The sequence below is a fragment of the Helicoverpa zea genome, chromosome 4, assembly GCF_022581195.2.
Source record: "Helicoverpa zea isolate HzStark_Cry1AcR chromosome 4, ilHelZeax1.1, whole genome shotgun sequence".
Lineage (NCBI taxonomy): Eukaryota > Metazoa > Arthropoda > Insecta > Lepidoptera > Noctuidae > Helicoverpa > Helicoverpa zea.
The window spans coordinates 1871859-1893503 of NC_061455.1; the positions used below are offsets into that span (position 1 = coordinate 1871859).

General features: G+C 34.4%; 1 protein-coding gene across 1 annotated transcript in view; it reads right to left on the reverse strand.

Annotated features, from left to right (window-relative positions):
* Nucleotides 1-21645, reverse strand: part of LOC124630154 (protein dachsous) — a 308331-nt gene that overhangs the window by 41640 nt on the left and 245046 nt on the right. The window lies entirely within an intron of this gene.

Consider the following 21645-nt stretch of genomic DNA (forward strand, 5'->3'; position numbering starts at 1 on the left):
CCCCTGCCAAGGTCAAGGAAATGGGGAGGGGGGGAGGGACAAGGAGTCTCTCCGACTGAAGTCTTCTTCAATCCACACGCAAGACTTATCAATCAGCTTGGAGTCGATGGTTAAATTGGGGCGAAAAGTATGAAATTGGATCCTATGAATCCTTGAATCCCTATTTGGACCTATACTTACCCAATTTTTTTTGCGGACTTACACATAGTAAATAAGCTAGCATACAATACTATTTTATTACACAAGTCAGTTATAGCTACACTATGCAATGCAGAAACCACTGGAGAGCTAGGTTCACACGTTCTAGTCGGACACATTTTAAAATCAATAGCGCTGAGCAAACCTGTTCCCCGGGAAGCCGTCCATCTGGAATATTGACCAATTGGTAACCTACTTAAGTGCAGTAAACGTAGACAAGAATAATCCTTTTGCAACTTCCAGGCACACTGCTGCTCTTTCTTTTGCTAGCTTGTTTCGGAAAGGCGAGTCCATGATCTTTCCTTGCTTGCAATAGACCCAGAACATTTCCAAAACAACAAAGATAATTTAATCTTATGGCCAGTCTTTGGTTCTAAGACCGACAGTTCTAGTCATGGGCAGTCGGGTTGTTGTTTGATGGATAATCAGGAAAATATAAATCTAAGTCCAGTGTATTGGGTCAGAAAGACTAAAGCCTTGTTAGAAGATAGACGGACATCGGCTAATTCCTTAAATTTATTTATATCCGTTAGAGGCCAACCAAAGGCAGGCACCCGAACGATGATTGCGGGTGGATTAAGACATTGTTAAAAGAGGCAGGAATAACTACAACCCCAGGAAGCTTCCACTCGGCGGTAGCGTCAAAATCTGTGTTGACAATATACCTTGGACGATATATTAGCCAAGGGTAATTGGCGATCAGGCAATACATTTGCCCATTTTTACAGAAGAGAAAGATACCCACTAAATAGAAGTAGCAAGTTATCTCGATTATTTAATTAATCCAGCTGATTAATGTCTATATTTTTGTTACTATTGTTATTAAGAAGTATCGCAATATTTTTGTTAATTACTATAAGAAAATGAAATCAATTTTGCTTTTGTTCTTGCATCTCTCTTTTAATTTTTATTACTCATCCTCCGAGCCCCTTTCCCAACTATGTTGGGGTCGGCTTCCAGTCTAACAGGATGTAGCTGAGTACCAGTACCAGTTAACTTTTATTACATTAGTATTCCAGGACGCAATACACATACTTACTGATGTGATTACTCGTGTACCTAAGTACCTATTTACATACACAATTTCATTGTGCTTTTGCTCACATTGGCGTCCACTTCCACCAGGCGATAACAAACACGTCTCAAACTAGTAAGCTTCAAATAACGGTCAAGAATTTAATAGCAGCGTTTTACCTGAAATAAAACGCATATTAAATACTTACCTTATTTGAAGCTTACACTTGAATTTCTGCCTGGTGTTTTCGACTCAATGACGAACTGTGGCCGCCGAGAACACTCGTCGCCTCCTGCCTGGTGGGGAGTGAAACTGGTCGATGTGCGAGAGAGATGCAAGATATGGGGTAGAAAAGGACGGAGATAAAAGCGGAAAACACGTAGGTGCCTATCTCAAACTAGTAAGCTTCAAATAAGGTAAGTATTTAATATGCGTTTTATTTCAGGTAAAACGCTGCTATTTTTTATGAATCAGAACATGATTTTAAAATTTAGTATGTATTTATTTGATACTTGATTCATTTTGAACATTTATACCTAAATGAACTTTGCATTTTGCGAGCAATGTGAATAACATAAACTTAATTGTGACTGCAAATATTAAGAATTATTTTTAAGAACTGTGCATGGCTTCATTGCAAAAGACAAGACGACAACAATATTACATCTAAAAAGTACTAAGATAAACACAAATAGCAAATCAGAATTAATTTAAATATTATCAAAACTTGATATTGACAATATTTAATTATGTAATCATTAGACATCCCGCCGTGACATAAGTCATTTTACGCGAAAATATCCAATATGGCGCCCGTATTTTGCATATTTTTTACAATTATTTGGACTTTTACAAGCAATATATTAACGTAAACGATTCAATGCTACTTTTAAAAAATACCTTTTACGACTTTTGTATGCTTCAAGAGGGCCATTGGAGTAAAAAATACTATTTTTTGCAAAAAAATGTCAAAGCAATATTTCTCTGCCATTATTATAGCAGATTTAATATCGATAAATATATAGATGTTTTTGTTATGATCGATAAATTATGTGTGGAATAATTTCTCTGTCAGCTATAAAATATTTTTATTTCGTAGCTGAGCGCGTGGCTTCGCGCGTGTAAAGCCAGTTAACAAACAAAAAACTCTTAACAGTGATCTCGAACTTAACAATACAATACTTCAATTGTCATATCTGTGTAAAATCCTTTATTATCTAAGTATTTTGAAAAGGCTTTATCTTGATTGTAATTTTTAACCTTATTCTAAAAAATAATGATGTTCTCAGTTCAGATGTTGGTATTGTTTTAGGCAAGCTAAGTACCTAAGTCATACACAAAAAATAGGTATGGTCTGGCCGGTGTTTGGTGCAGTTAGTACAAAATATGATATTTTTCCTTTGAAAATGTCAGCGTCAACTACACAAAACATTTGGTATAGTCATAATTTATTTTTCAATTTCACAAACCTCTTCCGGCTTCTAAAACCGCGTCAAATTGCATACCATTACTGCGGTACAACCTCTAATTTCGTGGCCCCACACGCATAACGCAACGAGGCCATAAAGGCAGCGAGTGAACCGCACTCGTATTAACACTTACAACGGTGCCGTGTATTATCCTAATGCGGTTCAAAACATGGTGATGAGACATAGAACACTAATTGACGGACGGGTCCGTTTCTCAAATTACTAGATTTTCTGTGTAAGTTATAAGCGGACAGCGAATAATTCTGTGTAGCTTACTAAATATTTATTTAGAAAATTTGAATACTTATAAAAAATTCATTATAGTCCGGTTTTTGTCGTTTATTTGGAAAGTATTCTAATTATGGCTAACAAAACCAAATATCAATTATATTGCAATTAATAATTATATTGCAATTAAAATTGTCGTAACGCGTTTCCTCATGTATCGAAAGACACATTAAATTAGTGGATTCTAACTGTCATTGTAATATCTTCGACAATATTCAGCAGTAGCTAGAAAGTCTATCAACCAGAGTCTTATCTAGGGGGAAAAGTTAGACAGATGATCTTGTTAATGACCTCTGATACCTATATTTCAAGTACTTAGTAATGCTCACTTTTTAATTATTAGGCTTTAAAATTAAATAAAAATAGTACTTTGTACTTTGACCCTTAAATATTATAAACTCGCTACAACTCGTAACTTGTTTCACATTTTTACTATAATAGCCGGAGTTACAACTGTACATGCGTATGGACTTTAGACATTCTTCTATTCGGTACATCGTGATGTTTTGAAGTTTACAACTTGTAAACAAGCACAACAGTTATAGAACTTTGATGTAATGTTAGAAAAATCAAAAGAAAGGTTTTGATTGACTGTGACACTAGTTTAAATGTGACATGACTGTACCTAATAACGGGAAAGGTGAACTTATTTATGTCAAACTAGGTTAAACCAGCGGTTTTTCCTGTGTCCCATCAAGTCCCATGAGAACAACTCCGCGCACCCGGATAACAAAAGCATTCAACTTGCCTCGAAACTTTCCAATGAAATAAGGTTAGGTTTAACACCCAAAACAAAAATGTGAAAGACTGCCAAGTTCGATAATATGGGAATGCTTCGCATATAAAAGAAGTGAGATCTGAATAAGTATCAAGTTCCATACACATACCTTAGTTAAAAATAGTTACTTTTTAATGATGTTACTTGGAAAGTTTTCATACACCTTGTTATAAACCTACTAAACGCAATGAATCAAGTATTTAATTTTCTATTAAAACTTGCCAAGTAACATCATTAAAAAGTAACTATTTTTAACTGAGGTATGTGTATGGAACTTGGTACTTATTCAGATCTCACTACTTTTATAGGCGAAGCATTCCCATATTTTCGAACTTGGCAGTCTTTCACATTTTTGTTTTGGGTGGGATTTCATTTATTTTTGTAAGGTTGTTTATTTTATTTTTTTCTTATGATGAAGTTGGTTAAAGGAATTTCTCATTTATACTATCTTTTAGATTTTTTAATATGCACTATGTTTCTTACAAAGAAATGAACTAGATTAACTAAATGGACTAGATTTACCAACTGACTGACATGACATGTTATCATATATTATGTTCGTGGATCAAAGTTACACATTCGTTATTTTCGAAAGTGATTCACACTTGGCCGTTTTCAGATTTTTATTTTACTTCTAACTACACTATTTTACTTCTAACTAAACTAAATACAAACCATTCGAAGATATATTATACATATAAATATAGATAAATTTAGTTCGTTTTAGTTCCTTAGGGGTATAAATTTACACCGGGTATAAAACACCTTCATTATTTTGAAACCGACTCACACTTGGCCATTTTCAGATTTTTCCCTTTACCTTGACATAAAGACCTACCTCCATGCCAAATTTCAAGTCAATACGACCATCGGAAGTGGTCTAGGTTTTTGATGAGTGAGTCAGTGAATCAGTCAGTCAGTGAGTGTATAGTAAAAATAGCGATTTTCTGACGTCAATATCTCAAGACCTACAATAGGTATATTTATGAAATTTTGTATTTTAGATAAGTGAGGGGGTCTCAATAGATACTAGAAAGGACCATGGGCAAAAATGTATGAAGCCTGGGCTCACCCACCAACAGAGATGAGACCAATTTGAATATACTTGTAAAGCACTAAATATAAAGATTTAAACTCATTTTTGCGAAGAATCCATTGGGTTATTTTGCTATAAATATTTTTCTCCGACCATAAATAAACTAATATTCTGCAAAAAGTAGTGCTGTTATGGCATTGTAGGTTTTGTTATTGAACACCTTTATCTAGTTTTAATTCCAGGTTTAATGTATACATAAAAAATAAAACAACTGCTAACAGTTAAAATTATTTTTGTTAACATTTCAATCAATACCAATAATAATGTCGTCTAAATATCCTGCCGGTGGATTAAATTGTGTGTGCCTGCCTAACCCTAGATACCATATTATTGAAATGATATGAGCACAACTTCCTACTGTGCGTCTACCTGTTAGACACGAGCAGTAAGGGTCATGGCACAGTATAGCGGCACCGCAACAGCACGGCGTGGACAGTCCGTGGACGATTTCTTCTTTGTGCTAGAGATGGAGTCTCCTGATGTCTCCTATGGATGTTCCTGAGTTTATACGCCACCGACTTCTATGCCGATGCACCTAGGAATAGTTTTTTTTTTGCTTTTCAGTGTTTTTGGGAGTCGGTTTTATTTTTTTGTAAAAAGTTTTTTATTTTTGGCTTTTCAGTGACAAGCATAGTTGTCACTATTCGCATTTGTGGAAAGTTCTCATCAATACGAATAATATAAGCCCAAACACGAGGTAGTTTACATATTCAGTTGTCGAGTTCCCTCGACCTTCTCCGGTCTCCATCATCAGGTCAGCTCCAAACCTTCACTGTTGCATAGTGTTATCAAACGTACACCTCATTGTCAAGTTTTTAACCTATGCACGCCTACAATTTTCGAAAGTTGCCCTCGATTTCTCAGGGTTTTCATCATCAGATCCTGACCTGGTGATGAAGGTGGTCCCATAATCCTATCATAATCAAATCCTGCGAATTAGGTTTTATGTCATGAACAACCAAGCGCACTACGACTCCTAACAATTCTTTTTCTACAAAACCTGTTTAGGTGCATATCTTTTTTTTTGCCATGGAATTGAAGGTAGTGCCCATAGTAATAATTTTAGTACAAACAAAAACCTTCACAACGGCATATGCTATAACTCTGTTGGACAATGAGCCCAATTTGACTCATGGTCCTTTGATATGCGTAAATAAAATAGATTTTGAGTTACAGGGGGGTCGAATTTGGCCCGAAATGGTTCGTGTAATATAACCCACGGCCGGTGTGTCGCTTTTTTTGCTCGAACTTGGCGGACACACTGCCGTGTGTCTAGATAATAGTTAAGTTTTACTTTAAGGTACTTATAATTTTAATTGTTATATTATTTAAAGTTGAATATGCCTTTTATACAACAATTAATACAAAACTTTAATGTCATAGAATTGCCATATTCAGACAAAAAAATACACTTTCCCCCATCTTCCATAGACACAAAAATTCCCCACACCTTCCGGGCAAAATGTAATACAGTAAAAAAAAGACTACATATTTCGAAAGCAACAAACATGGTGACAAGAAAAACTACCGGCGCGACCTGTTATGAAAATGAAGTTTAGCTGTGTGGGTGCGTCTGCGCAGGCAGTCGTGCGAGGAGTAGGGGGTAGTAGGGATAAGGATGGGATGAGATTTTGTGATCGCATTTTGTTTTGGGGATAAGGCTAATAAAGTTTAGATTAGTTAGGGTATTTAGGAGTGGTTTTAGGTGTAGAAATTACTTTTATTAGTGACGAATTAAATTAGAAATAAGTAGGAGTCATGGTTATATATCAAAGGGCTGTTTAGTCATTAACTTCAATTGTTTTTAGCACTTTTAAGTCCCAAAAGAAAAGAACCTGATAATGAATTTGATTTAGCAATATATGTTGAGGTAGATGGATCGAATTGAAAGATTTAATATTGTATTTTTAGTTTATTAATATCAAAAGAGCACATTTGGAGCACACCATTTTTCACACGGGGCAAGGACAAGAGAACCACAGACAATCAAAAACAGTATTAAGTCTTATAAACCACAGATAATAAATTTACTTATATAATACAACACGCCTCCTTAAATTTATTATCTTATATCATTTAACAAAACTAGAATCTTAACAAAACTAAATCTTAACATACAACAACTAAATTAATCTCAACTCCAATCTATTTCTTAAGAAAGCTGTCTTATTCAAACTTTTAGTTAACATATCTGCCAAATTAAATTTAGAATCAATTTTTACAATATCAATTATTTTGTTTTCATAATTCTCATTTATGTAATGATACTGCACTTCAATGTGCTTTGAGTTTTTTGTAAAGTTACCATATTTAGCAATTGCAATTGCACCTGAATTATCTACATACAATTTTGTTGGACCTAGCTTTACATCAAATGATTCACTTAGCATATTTCTAATAAAAAGCACTTCTGACACTGCCTCTGACATAGCAGTATACTCTGCAAAAGTAGAACATTTAGTTACTGTATTTTGTTTACGAGTTTTCCAAAAAATTAAGTTTCCATATAATCTAATAACAAAACCAGTTGTAGATTTTCTATCCACATTATCTCCTGCATAATCAGAATCTACCATACAATCTAAGATGTCAGTGTTTACATTATCAGAGTATGTTAACTTTAGACTTTTAGTTTTATACAAATACTTTAATATTCTCATCGCATATTTATAATGTGTTTGGTTATAACAACTTTGATATCGGCTTAGATAATTTACACTGTATGCAACATCTGGCCTTGTGCCTGTACTAATATACAATAATTCACCTATTATATTTCTGTACTTAATACTTTCATCTACTTCTTTAGCTTGTTCTAGTTTTAAATTTGTTTCCATTGGAGTATCATATAACTTAGTATTATTCAGACCATACTTTGCAGCCAAAGATTCAATATATTTTGTTTGGTTTAGAGTCATAGTACTTTTATCATTGCTATAATCAATATCAATCCCAATATAGGTTTTAATTTTCCCTAAGTCTTTCATTGCAAATCTTTTCATCAGATTGGTTTTTACTTCTTTTATTTTATCTCTGTCTTTACCACAAATTAAAAAATCATCGACAAATATTAAAATGTATATTGGATCTTTGCTTGCTCTGTTAACATAAAGACAGTAATCATAGTTACTTCTAACAAAATTTAGTGTACTAATAAATTTATCAAAACAATCATACCATACTCTAGGACTCTCTTTGAGACCGTAGAGTGCCTTTTGAAGTTTGTAAACTCTACTGTCACCAGTTTCATAACCTTCAGGTTGATTAACATACACTTCTGACTTTACATTTGCATTTAAAAAGGCTGTCTCTACATCCATCTGTTCAACAAATAAATTATTTTTACAACTGTATGACAATAGAATTTTCAAAGTTTGCATTTTTCCTACTGGTGAATAGGCATTATCAATGCATTCATTTTGTTGGAATCCCTTCACAACTAATCTAGCTTTATAAACATTATTGCTTTTCCTTCTAAAAACCCACTTAATATCTATAACCTTTCTATCTTTTGGTCTTTCAACAAGTTGCCAAGTATTATTTTTATTTAAACTATTAATTTCAGAGTTCATTGCCATTTGCCATTGTTTGGACTCATTTGAGGTCATCGCCTCCTCAAAAGTGTCTGGAACACTTACATCAATGTAGTTAACATATATAAAATGTGAAACTGGATTACCATATCTTAAAACTGGATTTCTAATTCTTTTATGTGATTCTACTTTATCCTTTTCCTTATTATCATTTGAACTATCGTCATTAGAATAAGTCTCGTCTACATCTACAAAATTTTCATCGCTATCCTCATCAGTTTTAGCTGTATCGTCTGAAGTTTTCTGAGTTTCTAAACATTTATCTTTCTCATCATCTAATTTTTCTAAGCAAATCAGTTCTGTATTTTCTTCAACTACCTGAACATGTCTAGCATTAATTATTCTATTATTTAATAGAACTCGATAACTATTTTCATTATAACCCACTAAAACTCCTACTTGTGCTTTATCATCCCATTTAGTTTTTCTTAAAGCTTCATGAACCCTGACAAAAACTCTACTTCCATAAATTTTTAGGTGCTCAACATTTGGTTTTATTCTAAAAAAGATCTCATATGGAGTTTTATTTTCTACTGTATTTGCAATAGTTCGATTTTTTAAATATGCTGCTGTCTTTATTGCTTCAGGCCAATATCTTCTGTGAATTTTAGCTTCTCTCATTAAACACCTAGCTATATCCATAGCAGATCTATTATATCTTTCCGCTACCCCATTTAATTCATGGACATAGGGTGGACATGGTAACAACTCTATACCCTTCTGCCTAATAAAGTTATAAATTTCCTTATTTAAATATTCTTTACCATTATCGCATTGAATTTTCTTAACTTTTTTGTCAAATTTATTTTCTACTAAATTTACAAATTCTATCAAACAACTAGCAACTTCAGACTTACTTTTAATACAAAATATCCTTGTGCATTTACTATAGTCATCAATAAATGTGAGGAAATACTTTTCTCCACCATATCCAGATGTGTTATGTGGACCGTTCAAATCAGTATGAATTAATTCTAAGGTTTCAGTAGTTTTTGTTCTATTATTTTCAAAAGGGACATTACTCATTTTACTTTGAATACAATTGGAACATTTCATGTCTATCCCTTCAATCCTATCAGGCAAACCGTGTACTAATTTATTATTTATCAATTTATTTAAATACTGAAAGTTTACATGACCGAGTGCTCTATGCCATTTCTCTTTTTGAGTCAATTTAACTGAATGTGTATATATCTCATTTTTACAGACAAAACTTTTTAAGCAATACAAGTTGTTTATTTTATTAGCCACTGCAATTAATTCTCTTACACCATTATAAATCTTTGCATAATCATTTTTAGCTACTATTGTGCAACTTTTAGTTATCTTTGAAAGACTTAACAAATTTTGTTTAATACCTTCAACATAATAAACATTTTTCAAATCTACATTCTTTTGGTTGTAATAGTTCTTAAAATAAATTTTAACAGTACCGACTTTGGTAGCTTTTAACATTTTACCATCTGGCAGTTTTACATTGACAGGACTTTTCAAATCGACTGAATTATAAAAATATGTATCATTATTTATTATATGGTCAGTACACCCACTATCTAAAAGCCAATTAATTTCACTGTTATTGTTATTACATTCATCTGTTTCAATACACCCCCATACCTGACTTTCCGGATCACATATTGTAGCCATCCACGACTCCGATGAGCAGTTGTTTGTTGATTCACCACTGGACTGACCTTGACCACCAAGATGATTTTGACCTGCACCACGGCTATGACCTCTAAAATTGTATTGACCTCTTCCTCGGCTATGACCCCTGTATGCTCCTCCTCTGTTGTAACTTCTTTGATGACCTCGAAATGTCGGATGTCCTTTATTATATTTCTGGCCATGCCAGCAGTCTTTCTTGAAATGACCAGTTTTTCCACAGATAAAGCACTGAGTTACAGATTTGGTAGCGAATGTACTCACATTGTTTTTCTTCTCCGAGTCACTAGCAGCCATATTTTTCTCTTTTATTTTAGAACATACATAATCAACTGTTCTTTGTTGTTCTGGAATCACGTCAAGAAAATCTCCAATGTAACTGTAGCTTGGTGGAAGCGCTCTTAGTAGGTATCTTAACTTTTCAGATTCATCTAATTTTCCTCCGGCATTTTTGAACTCGTTTATTGTTTTCTCAAAATCAACAAAAAATTCTTCAACTGTGTTGTAATTGTTTAATTTTATCTCTTCAATTTTTCCTCTACATATTATTTGCATTGCTGTTGACTGCGTTAAATACATTTTGTCAAACTTTTGTACCATTTCATATGCCGTTTTGCATTCAGTAATATACTCTAATTGTTTATCTGAGATTGTGCTCATTATTATAGTTCTTGCTTTGAGATCCTTCTTTTTCCCTGCGGCGTCGGGATTTTCCGTCTTAACAATGGCGGCCTCGTGGCATTCTTTGTATTCCAACAATGTTAACAATCTTAATTTCCAACTTGAATAGTTTGCACCATCAAAAATAGGTATCATAATATCTTCCACCTTTGCTTGTTTAGCCATTTTGCCGACAATGACGATGTATTTTTGTAGATTTACGTATTTTCACAACAATTTCTTCTTCACCTTTTTCAATGCTTTCTGTCACCATAACCTCAAAGTCTTAGTCGTATTTTTTATCGTCATTGAACTTTATTCTTCTCTCACACTTTAGTTTTCTTTTTAACCACGCTCTGCTACCATGTTGAGGTAGATGGATCGAATTGAAAGATTTAATATTGTATTTTTAGTTTATTAATATCAAAAGAGCACATTTGGAGCACACCATTTTTCACACGGGGCAAGGACAAGAGAACCACAGACAATCAAAAACAGTATTAAGTCTTATAAACCACAGATAATAAATTTACTTATATAATACAACAATATACAAAAAAAATCTTCTAACCATATCAAAGTAAGTATTTTACTTAAACATGAAGTCAATTTATTTGATACATAGATATTTACAACACAAAAAAAAACTATCCTAGTGAGTAATAATTATTCAAGTAAGTAATTTACACAAACGTACAAAAATATTTTTCGTTACTGTATTTGTCTTTCTTTTACTCAAAAATCATAAAAATAATTCCGAAACGCCACAACTAAGTGAATAGTAAAAGAATCCGGCCGGTAACAGAAACCCGTCGCTTGCGCAACTCCAAATATAACATAATCTTTCTTGATAAACGCGACACTAATGCGATACACATTATCAGTTAATCGCCGATTTAACTGTACTTTAGATTAACTAGTTTTTGTGAGAATTTATTTTTGGAGTTTTGTTTTGCAATAACTGGTAGAATAACTGTTAACTGTATTATTATAATATTGGATTAAATAATCATTTTGTAAAACTATTGAATAAAACCAAAGAAAGGATGTGTATATGTGGAGGGTATCAATGTTTTGAAATTATTGAATTGTTCAATTTATGTGAGTGCTTAATTTGACTTTAACAATAGCAGACATTTTCATAATAATTATAATTTAGGAACCAGTAGCAAGAATGTCATTTTGTTTAAGAAAAATATAATTTTATCACAATAACTTAATTAGAAGAAACTTAAATATTGAACAGGTATATATATATAACTTATTCCGTATTTATGTAACCTATTCCATATTTAAGTTTCTATTAATTTACTTTTAGGTTTCTTTTTATTATATCGCTAAGCTTTACGTAGTCTTTTAGCCTTTTAATCAACCCTAAACTTAAAAAAAAAACCTTTACATTGGCAGAATAGTTTATTGAAAATTTTCCCCGATACTGCGATTTACAAATACAGAAAATACAACCACAAATTCGCAAAACCCGATGAAATTATAATTTACAACTCATATAACAGCATCGATAATAAAATATTTAAATTTCTATAGCTCAAGAATTTCATAGGGCAGACGGCTACATGGGGCACCATTAGTGTTATCTCATTATACAGTACTAGGTATAAATCTGCCTAATGCCTGTATATCTTATAAATCTTGGGTAGCTGCTTAATTAGAAGCGGCCATCGCTGACCAACGAAGGTCTAAGCCATTTTCTATGAGTAAGAAACGAGGCGTTTTGCTTACGAATGGTTGATTTTTATTATTAGTATTTTTGACACCCAATTTATGTGCATTACCTAAGGAATATTTTACATGATCTGTTAAATATTTCAGATTTTCTGCTGAATTAGAAGCTTTACTCAAAAATACATTAGAAATATAAATTGCAGTACCTAGTCGTAATTTTGAAGGCGTTGCAGAAAAAATCGGTCCAGATTTAATCTTATATAAACACTACTAAACCAAGGTCCTTTGTGTTATCTACATAGAGTGAATCCATTTTGAATTTTATAATTAACACTACTGGACCATGGCATCCTTAGTTGTTCCTCTGCCACATCCAAATACCTTAGTTTCTTCGTAAACCCAAGTCTCACAATGAAACATTATACGTTCGTATGAGGGATAGCACGCATGCGCGGTTGCAACCAGCTTCACATAGCACTATTATATCTCTGCTCATTTACATGGCCATTCCGATACAATTGCTATGCTTAGCTAAAATTTTATGGATAACTGTTTAGGACCTACATATGTGTTTTATGTTATTTTTTATGTAAGCTGTAACTGTAGTTTTCAATAATCTGGCTATGTTGCCTACTAGAGATAGAATTTTGTCAAAAACCAATTATGTCACACAGTTAGAGCTTATGTAATACTAAGCTAGTTTTCTAATCTTCAGCTTTTCACTCTTTCACTGTAAGGTTGTTGTGCATAATCTCTCTGTTTTCAATGTGTCAAAATATATTTATGTGTGCAATAAAGAATGATAATAATAACAAGCTTTTAGCCCGTAAAAAGCTCTAAATACCGACCCCGCAACTTGTATCGTCCCTCAATAACATCAATTGAACTCCCCGAGTCGCAAATCGGTAGTGCTCTATAAACTTTAAACAAACACAACCAATTATTACCTACGTACTTACTTTCATTGGCAATGACGACTCTGTTTCGTTTTCAATCACTAATGTCAACACTGCCACAGTAAGAACAATTCACATCATTATCTTCTACCACCCACGTACAGTAACAACAAAAAGTGTTACGTAATCAAAATCAACATATTAATATGAATTCGCGACGTAATCATTGCAATACTCGATATTCTTAGATTATACAGTCAACTGGAACTGCCATGAACACAAATCTCTAAGCAAATAATTTAAGCGTGGGGCAATGTAACGAAACAAACAGTGATAGTTTACTAGTACATTTTCGATCTCACCGTTAGGCATGGACAAAATTGACAAATTAAGAAAAAAGAAGAGTACCTTATGGACTTTGCCGCTTAAGTCGTTTAGAATTACAAATTGTTTAAGTTTACTAAGACTTGATGAATATTTATATAATGGCGTAAATGCCAACTTTTGCCGCGGACTGAGACAAACACAAGCATAAACTTTACGCACACATATATTAATAGACGAGTATAAGCACTGTTCTCTTGACTTTGGCAGAGGAGAGATGACATTGGCGTATCCAGTTGGTTATATAGTCAAAGTCAATAGTGTTTGAACAGATGTAAGATAATGTATAACAAAGACCATTCATTGTAAATGAAGTGAGCTAAGAGGCGTATCGATAGAGAAAAAATCGTATGTGATAAATATATTTAATTATTGATTGATTCGCCTTTCACAATTAATGGCGTCCACGGCCGATTTCGGCCAAGGCGGCTGTTCTCATTTAAGGAGATCAACCAGCTGCGCAGGACATATTATAGTGCACGAGCATTTGCGCAGACACAGGTGCACTCACTATTCCTTCACTCTCATAGCCCGATGGGACGGCAATCCGACACGACCGGAAAGAGATCAGGCGCAGGACCGACATTTACGTGCTCTCCGATGCACGGGTGAATCAATCACCAATTTCCAGACTACGGGCTGCTTTGTGAAAGTTTAAGAAAACTCGCAAAGCGATTTCGGCCCGACCCGGGAATCGAACCCGAGACCTCGTGCTCAGCAGCCGCGCTTGCGACCACTAGACCAACGAGGCAGTCTTTCACAATTATGTAGAAGGGAGAAAAGGTACCTATATAAATTAGTTTTAATCCCTTAGAAAAAGTTTATTTCATGTTCACAGTACCTCTAACACTGTTCTTTAAAAGTTCAGCAATGTCCAAACTTATGTACAAACGGTTTCAGACCGTTCTAAATTAGGCCATTGCACACTGTTAAAAACAAGGTCTCTACTGATTTAACCCTTTTTGTTGTACTCAATGATAAATGTAAGAAAAAGCTTTCCTCAAGTTTTAGTACATATTACTAAACAGCTATTCCCAGCCCATCATAGTTACATAACACAATTTAAACCTGTGTCCACTCGCGGAAAACAAGCCAACAAAGTCGGAAGCTAAACATTACAAATAGGTACAACCCGTCAATTAAGGTGAGAACACACTGTTGCAGTCAGTATAGTGCAAGGCAGTGATATGACCTTACGATAGCTTAGCGCCTAAACCGTTGGGCTATTGTTGTGGCCGCTTATTTTATTTATTGTGTTTAGTTAGTAAAATATTTTCAGTTATGCCGCTTAACTGTAAAGGGTGGCTGTGTGAAAATTTTCAGCTTCCGTGCAGTACAATTTTAAGAGCGCGCTTACAACAAACGGCCGATAGATGATTTGGGCTCATAGATCAGTATGAAGATGAATGAAAATACACAGGTGACAACGATTAGGTATTTGTTCGCTAACAGATCGACTAAAATATTTTGGCTAAACGGTTTTAAGTATAGTTTTTTGTTCTTACAAATTGTCAAGAAGCTTGTCACTGAACAGTTGTTATGGGTAATCAGAAGCCAGTAAGTCTGGCAACTAGTCTTATCTAGGGTTATCTGAATAACTGGGTTATTAATAACTGGGGTATTGGGTTGCCCGGGTAACTGGGTTGAGGAGGTCAGATAGGCAGTCGCTCCTTGTAAAACACACTCAGTTTCATATTTGTCTAGATTTCAAAACTCAGTTTCATCTACTTAGTCTGGATGCTGACCTCAACAGAGTCTGGAATAGGCTCGGACGATTATGATGGAACGTTGTAATGTGCCAATTATTTCTTCTTCTTAAGATTTTGTTTATCAAAATCATTTTTGCTAGCGGTACTAACACTACATGACTTGATGATCTAATACACGATTAATTAACATGATACGTGCTCAAACATTTAAATAACACAAACACTCAACCGATAGCCATCAATACATCCCATTCAAACAAAATAATTACAAACGTAATTTCGTTCTATTAATTATACAATGATTAAATTCCTTCCTTTTAATAATTATTATAACCAGAATACTTATCGCCAAGGAAGATATATTATGCGGAAAACCAAGTATCATCACTAGAAATCTCCAATGATTGATCACGCATTTCAGAAGGTAGCGGTACAAAACGATTTCAAATGAATGATCTAATAATGTGGCTAACTGCCTTTCCTAGTAGCGATATCTGGCTAATGTAGCTGTTTATCTAGAAAATTCTTAGCGGCTCATTTTGTGGTTAAATTGCGGATTTTTTAATGTAGGTTTACCGTTATGTAAATAGGTAGTAAATTGAGTACTATTCACATTTTTTTCAGATAAAAGCTTTATGAAAATGTTCAAAATATTTTGTTTCATTTACATCCAACACGAATACTAATATAAATGTTACCAAAACGAAGCCTGAAAACAATATGCCAGTAAATAGGTACAATAAAAAAATGTTACTGGTATTTTTTTGCAACTTTTCATAATTTATCAATAAACTTTCACACTAACTATCCGGAGGCTATCAAAGGACCCGCCTCGGAAAAGCAATTACGCCAATATTTAATTAGTGTTACACAATAACTAGAAATACAAGGAAATGTAGATGCGACTATCGGTCCAGTAATAAATTAGAGAGCAGATTAAAAGCTAAGCTTTATTCATGCTGTCGACGACCAATGTTCCGCAATGGTAAGCACACTGCAAACTTATAGTATGCCGATAGTTTGCTCGGGTTTTTTTATTGGATATCATCAAATTACCTCTCCCACTGTGGATTAGCAGCTTGAGAGGTGTCAGACTCTTACTGACTAAATCCCATTATGTTCCTTATGGAGCCCTCTATGTACCAGGGCCGCGGTAACTCTATCGAACGCACCTGCAGCACCGGCAAGCCTTAGCCCTGGTGGGCCAAACTGGGGTTTGCTGACTCTTCTTGAAGAGCGCGTGGAACAACTAAATAGCCCGTGTCAACGTTGTTCCAGTTTGTTTGGTCTCATAAATCAGTATGAAGATGAATGGTAGTGCGCACATTACAACTGAAAACTTTGATTGGAATCAAGATTTTCTTAAAAAAGTAAATTTTGCCAACCATCGGGCAACTGACAGCCGACTGTTTAGTCTGCAGTGTGCAGGTACTCTAAAGCTTGGCTTTATTCATGCTGTCGACGACTGTACGGTTCCGTAATAGTTTCTGTAATTTAGTGAGTTATTAGAGTTCTCACTGACCAGTTAATACGAATTGAATATAGTTAAAAGACGGTATATTTACTTAAAGATATTTAGGTACGTGAAGATTTTTTTTACAATTAATATAAAATATTCATATACCACCGATTAGGTTATTTATTGAATTTTAAAATATATTTCAGTTACAGAATTAGCTACCTTATTTGAGTTTAAATTGAAACTAAATATTATATTAATTCAATCGAGCTTTCACGAAAGTCCTAACTCAAACAAGTGAAAACTTACGGAATCTACTCAGAAAATCTAGAATCTAGGCTATTCAAGCCCTGCGTGACGGTATGCATTTATTTATTTACAGTGTCTTCTACAGTTAAATCACAGCACTATCGCGGGATCTGACTGTCATTTATCACCCCTGGCCTTAATATTAACCCCGCGGCAATCCCGCGAAACGTACCTACGTACCTCACTAGGCCGCACGCACTCTTATCTACAAATTATGAGTACAACTGAGAAAGTCCGGGATTTATCTCTAGCCCCGATAGTGCGTAATCCCGTCGTTAGAATTTCCGTTGAAGGCAGAATTTTTCATACGGTCCGTTATGAAGATTTTATCTAGAGGTTTTTCTTGAGAATGTATGAGATGGACGGCTAGTTAATTAGATTTATTTTTATACTTGTAGTTGGTATTAATTAAGCAGAAATTATGATGTGGTTCATTAATAGTTTTGGTGACAGTCATTAAATATTTTGGCTGTTGACAGTCATCAAAATGAGTCCACATGTTTTATTTAAATATTCAATTTAAATGTAGTCTCACATAATGGAGTCTGTATGACAATAAGTTCTGTAAGAAATCTTGTCTCCCATACAATTATATATTTTAAAAATCCTAGCTAAAATGTATATAATTATTATTTCGAAAACTACTAAATTATAAACTGTCGAAATTCAACCGATATACACTTGCTACTTGCCATTACTTCCCATGGATTTAATTCAATAGTCAGTCCAATTCCGTTATAATATTAATACTCGTTCAGTGCGATTCGTCCCACTGAATGGTGCGTCCCACAGACCTTAGCACTACCCAGCGGCGACGCGCTAACCGGGTCGGGAGTGAGGGTAGTGATGGTATATATTGCGGGATTTTCCCGTGCCAATTTAGGCTACATTTAACGAATATGTGATGTATTTAGTTTACTTACATAAAGTGGTTAATTGGCTTGAATGAAATATTGTATTTGTTTTTACAAAACAAGTTAATTTATTAGGTAGGTATATTTTAGGTAATTAATTTAGTTCTAAAATACCAGGTACTTCAATAAAGCATGTAGCGTGTATCTACTAATTTACTTTTTTATAAAATAATTGAATAATAAATTGCACACTATTTATTGAAAACTTAATGTTTTCAGTTATTTTTAAAACGTCTAGAAAACTTAAGTAAAACCTGTCAAAAACACCAGTCATAATTGCAACACAAATGCGTTTCCCACACAATTACCCAACGCACTTCAGTAAAGTGGTATCAAGTATCGATACTGCTTGAAATGAGCTTAGAACGCTGTACCGACGTGGCGGGTTAGAGATCACAACTGTTATGTCTTATGTGCCAATTGTGCTTGTTAAGTTGGCTGGCTGTTGGCTGTGATGTCAATATCATTTTATGTTTTTAGAGTTTTATTGATGAAGATATAATAATGTTTGTAGGTGTTTAACTTACCATGGGGCTAACCGACCGTGTGTGAAAAAGGTGTCCCAACAATATTTATTTATTTATTTATTTATTAAAAACTTAAGACATTACAGAATTGTTTAATTACCTACTAGGAAGCTCATTCAGTAAAAGAAGTGTTAGCTAATTAAGTAACTGCAAAAAGAAATCTGTTTTCCATTGCATTTATTGCCATAATTGAGAGAGTTCTTGGAATTTATTTCATCTATCCTAATATTATAAAGCTGAAGAGTTTGTTTGTTTGTTTGAACGCGCTAATCTCAGGAACTACTGGTCCGATTTGAACAATTCTTTTGGTGTTAGATAGCAGTTAGATAGCAGTTGAATGAAATAGTGGGTGAAACCGCTGGCAGAAGCTATTTTATATATAAACAAATAACAGCTAATAACTGTACCAGCTAAAACGGCAAAATTATTCCCGGGACTTAATGTCGTTATAAACCCGCGATTGCCCAACACTAGTCGGAAGAATGGACGATGTACAGAAAATTAATAACGCCGAAGGTTAGTTCGCGAAACTAGGACAGTGGTGTTAGATGTAGAGACAGCCATATAAGGCTGGCTACACATTCAATACAAAAATAGACCGTGTAATATGATGTCGAACATGGAATCTACATGTAGAAAGTAGATTGTAAATAAAGGTTATTCATCATCATCCTCCGAGCCTTTTCCCAATCATGTTGGGGTCGGCTTCCAGTCTAACCGGATTCAGCTGAGTACCAGAGCTTTACAAGAAGCGACTGCCTATCTGACCTCCTCAACCCAGTTACCCGGGCAACCCGATACCCCTTGGTTAGACTGATGTCAGACTTACTGGCTTCTGACTACCCGTAACGACTGCCAAGGATGTTCATGACCGGGACCTACAGTTTAACGTGCCATCCGAAACACAGTCCATGGTGTCTAAGATATACTTTGAAAGTACATACAAACTTAGAAAAGTTGCATTGGTACTTGCCTGACCTGGGATCGAACCCGCGCCCTCATACTTGAGAGGTTGGTCCTTTACCCACTAGGCCACCACGACTTTTTGGTTGATTGTAAATAAAGGTTATTATGGTCTAGTAATAAAATGGTGTAGAAAGCTTTTGTGCCAATTTAGACCTCTTACAGGGAGTACTGGTGGCCTATCTTGCCCATATTGTTGGTGTATGTTAGGTACTTTTCAGTACTGACCGTTTGCAGAAAGATTTAAATCAAAACTAAATGAGTAATTTAAAAGTGGTTTTATTTATTCTTGATGGAAAAAAATACGAAAAGTACCTAGAGGCATTATAAGTGATTTCTGTAATGCAGTTTTACCTAAAAATTAAGTACCTAAAGTAGCTAAAAACTTATTTGTCATAAAAAGTTATTGAATGAAAATACCGTAGCATGCAATATGTTAATGAATATTGAAAATAAACCAAACTTAATAGTCACAAGTTTCGATTATGTTGTTCACAATCCAAGGTTAACTGCAGTTACAAGACCCATAACAGTTAACCATGCAGTTATTTAAGAACATAAAGTAAATTTTCATTTACGAAAGTGTTAATTGATTCAAATCCGGTTCAAATGTTGAGCCGTTATGTTTTATTAAATTGGTTTACTATGAATATGACAACAGAGTTATGTGTAATGGAAGTGCCGAGCGCGATTGTGGGCTTGTGGAAAGCGCAGTTGAAATAATACTATAGCATGCAGGGTTTTAAAGGTAATAAAGTGGTAAAATGATGTTGATGAAGAGAATATGCTGGGGAGTTTGTTTATCACCGTTTCTTCTTCCCAGCCATAGTGAACACTATGGAGCAGTGAAAGTTTTTGGGGTTGATGTCCAATATATATGTATTTGACATGTAAAGTACAAATTTTATTAGCCTTATTTCAATAAGAGTATTTGTCTTCTTTTTAATGTAGATAGGCTCGCGTTTCACCACTATCTCACTGATGACTTTGACTTTGAATATAAGCAATTGAAATTGTAATTAAAAATATAAACTCATCTACTACGATTGTACCTCATAACTGTTATTTGTATCAACAACATAAATCGCGACAATGCAATATATTTCCACAGAACAATAACCAAACACCTGCAAGGTCATTAATATGCAGGAAGAGAACATACAAACGTACCTAAACAAGCAATTACTACATAAATAAGACACATCCAGCCACATAAATCTTTGCTTCTAGCCGTAGGTGGCTCAGTACCGTACCTTAGCCATTCTATTAGCCACAATGATTAATGCTACCAAACTATTGGGATGCTTAATTGAAATCCAATTTTGATTTATAATACGCCATTTTAATTGAGAACCTACAGTCTAACCAGTTGGGTTGACCGGGTAACTGGGTTGAGGAAGTCAGATAGGCAGTCGGTCCTTGTAAAACACTGGTACTCAGCTGCATCTGGTTAGACTAGCAGCCGACCCCAACATAGTTGGGAAGAGGCTCGGAGGATGATGATGATATTATAGTGTTGCTGGGAAGTTTGTTTGTGCAACATTGCTTCTTCCCAGCGAAAGCACGTAGGATGTGGTGAAGGTGGAGGCCTTAAGGAGCTGTCTTTTGTAAATTTGACCTTCGAAAAGTGCTGAGTTTAAGCCTATTTTGAATAAATGACTTTTCATCTTACATCTTTTTATCTTTTGTGTTATAAATAGATTACCACGGGGTTAACCGACTGTGCGAGAAGGTAAAACGATATTTATTAGCCACAATGATTAATGCCACCAAACTATTGGGATGCTTAATTGAAATCCAATTTTGATTTATAATACGCCATTTTAATTGAAGTTATTTGCTCGAAACAGTTTAATTGGTGTACACTGTAGTGCATGTAAAATGACCCAGTTTGGTTGTATTTATGTATGGGCGTTGTAGGCGTGGCTTGGACATAATCCTTGTAGTATTTTGCTATACTTTTGCTAGTAAAGTAGCAATTAATATGGGAAGTCGGCTTGCTTTATATACGTTATAATGACAGGAAATTATTATTCTTC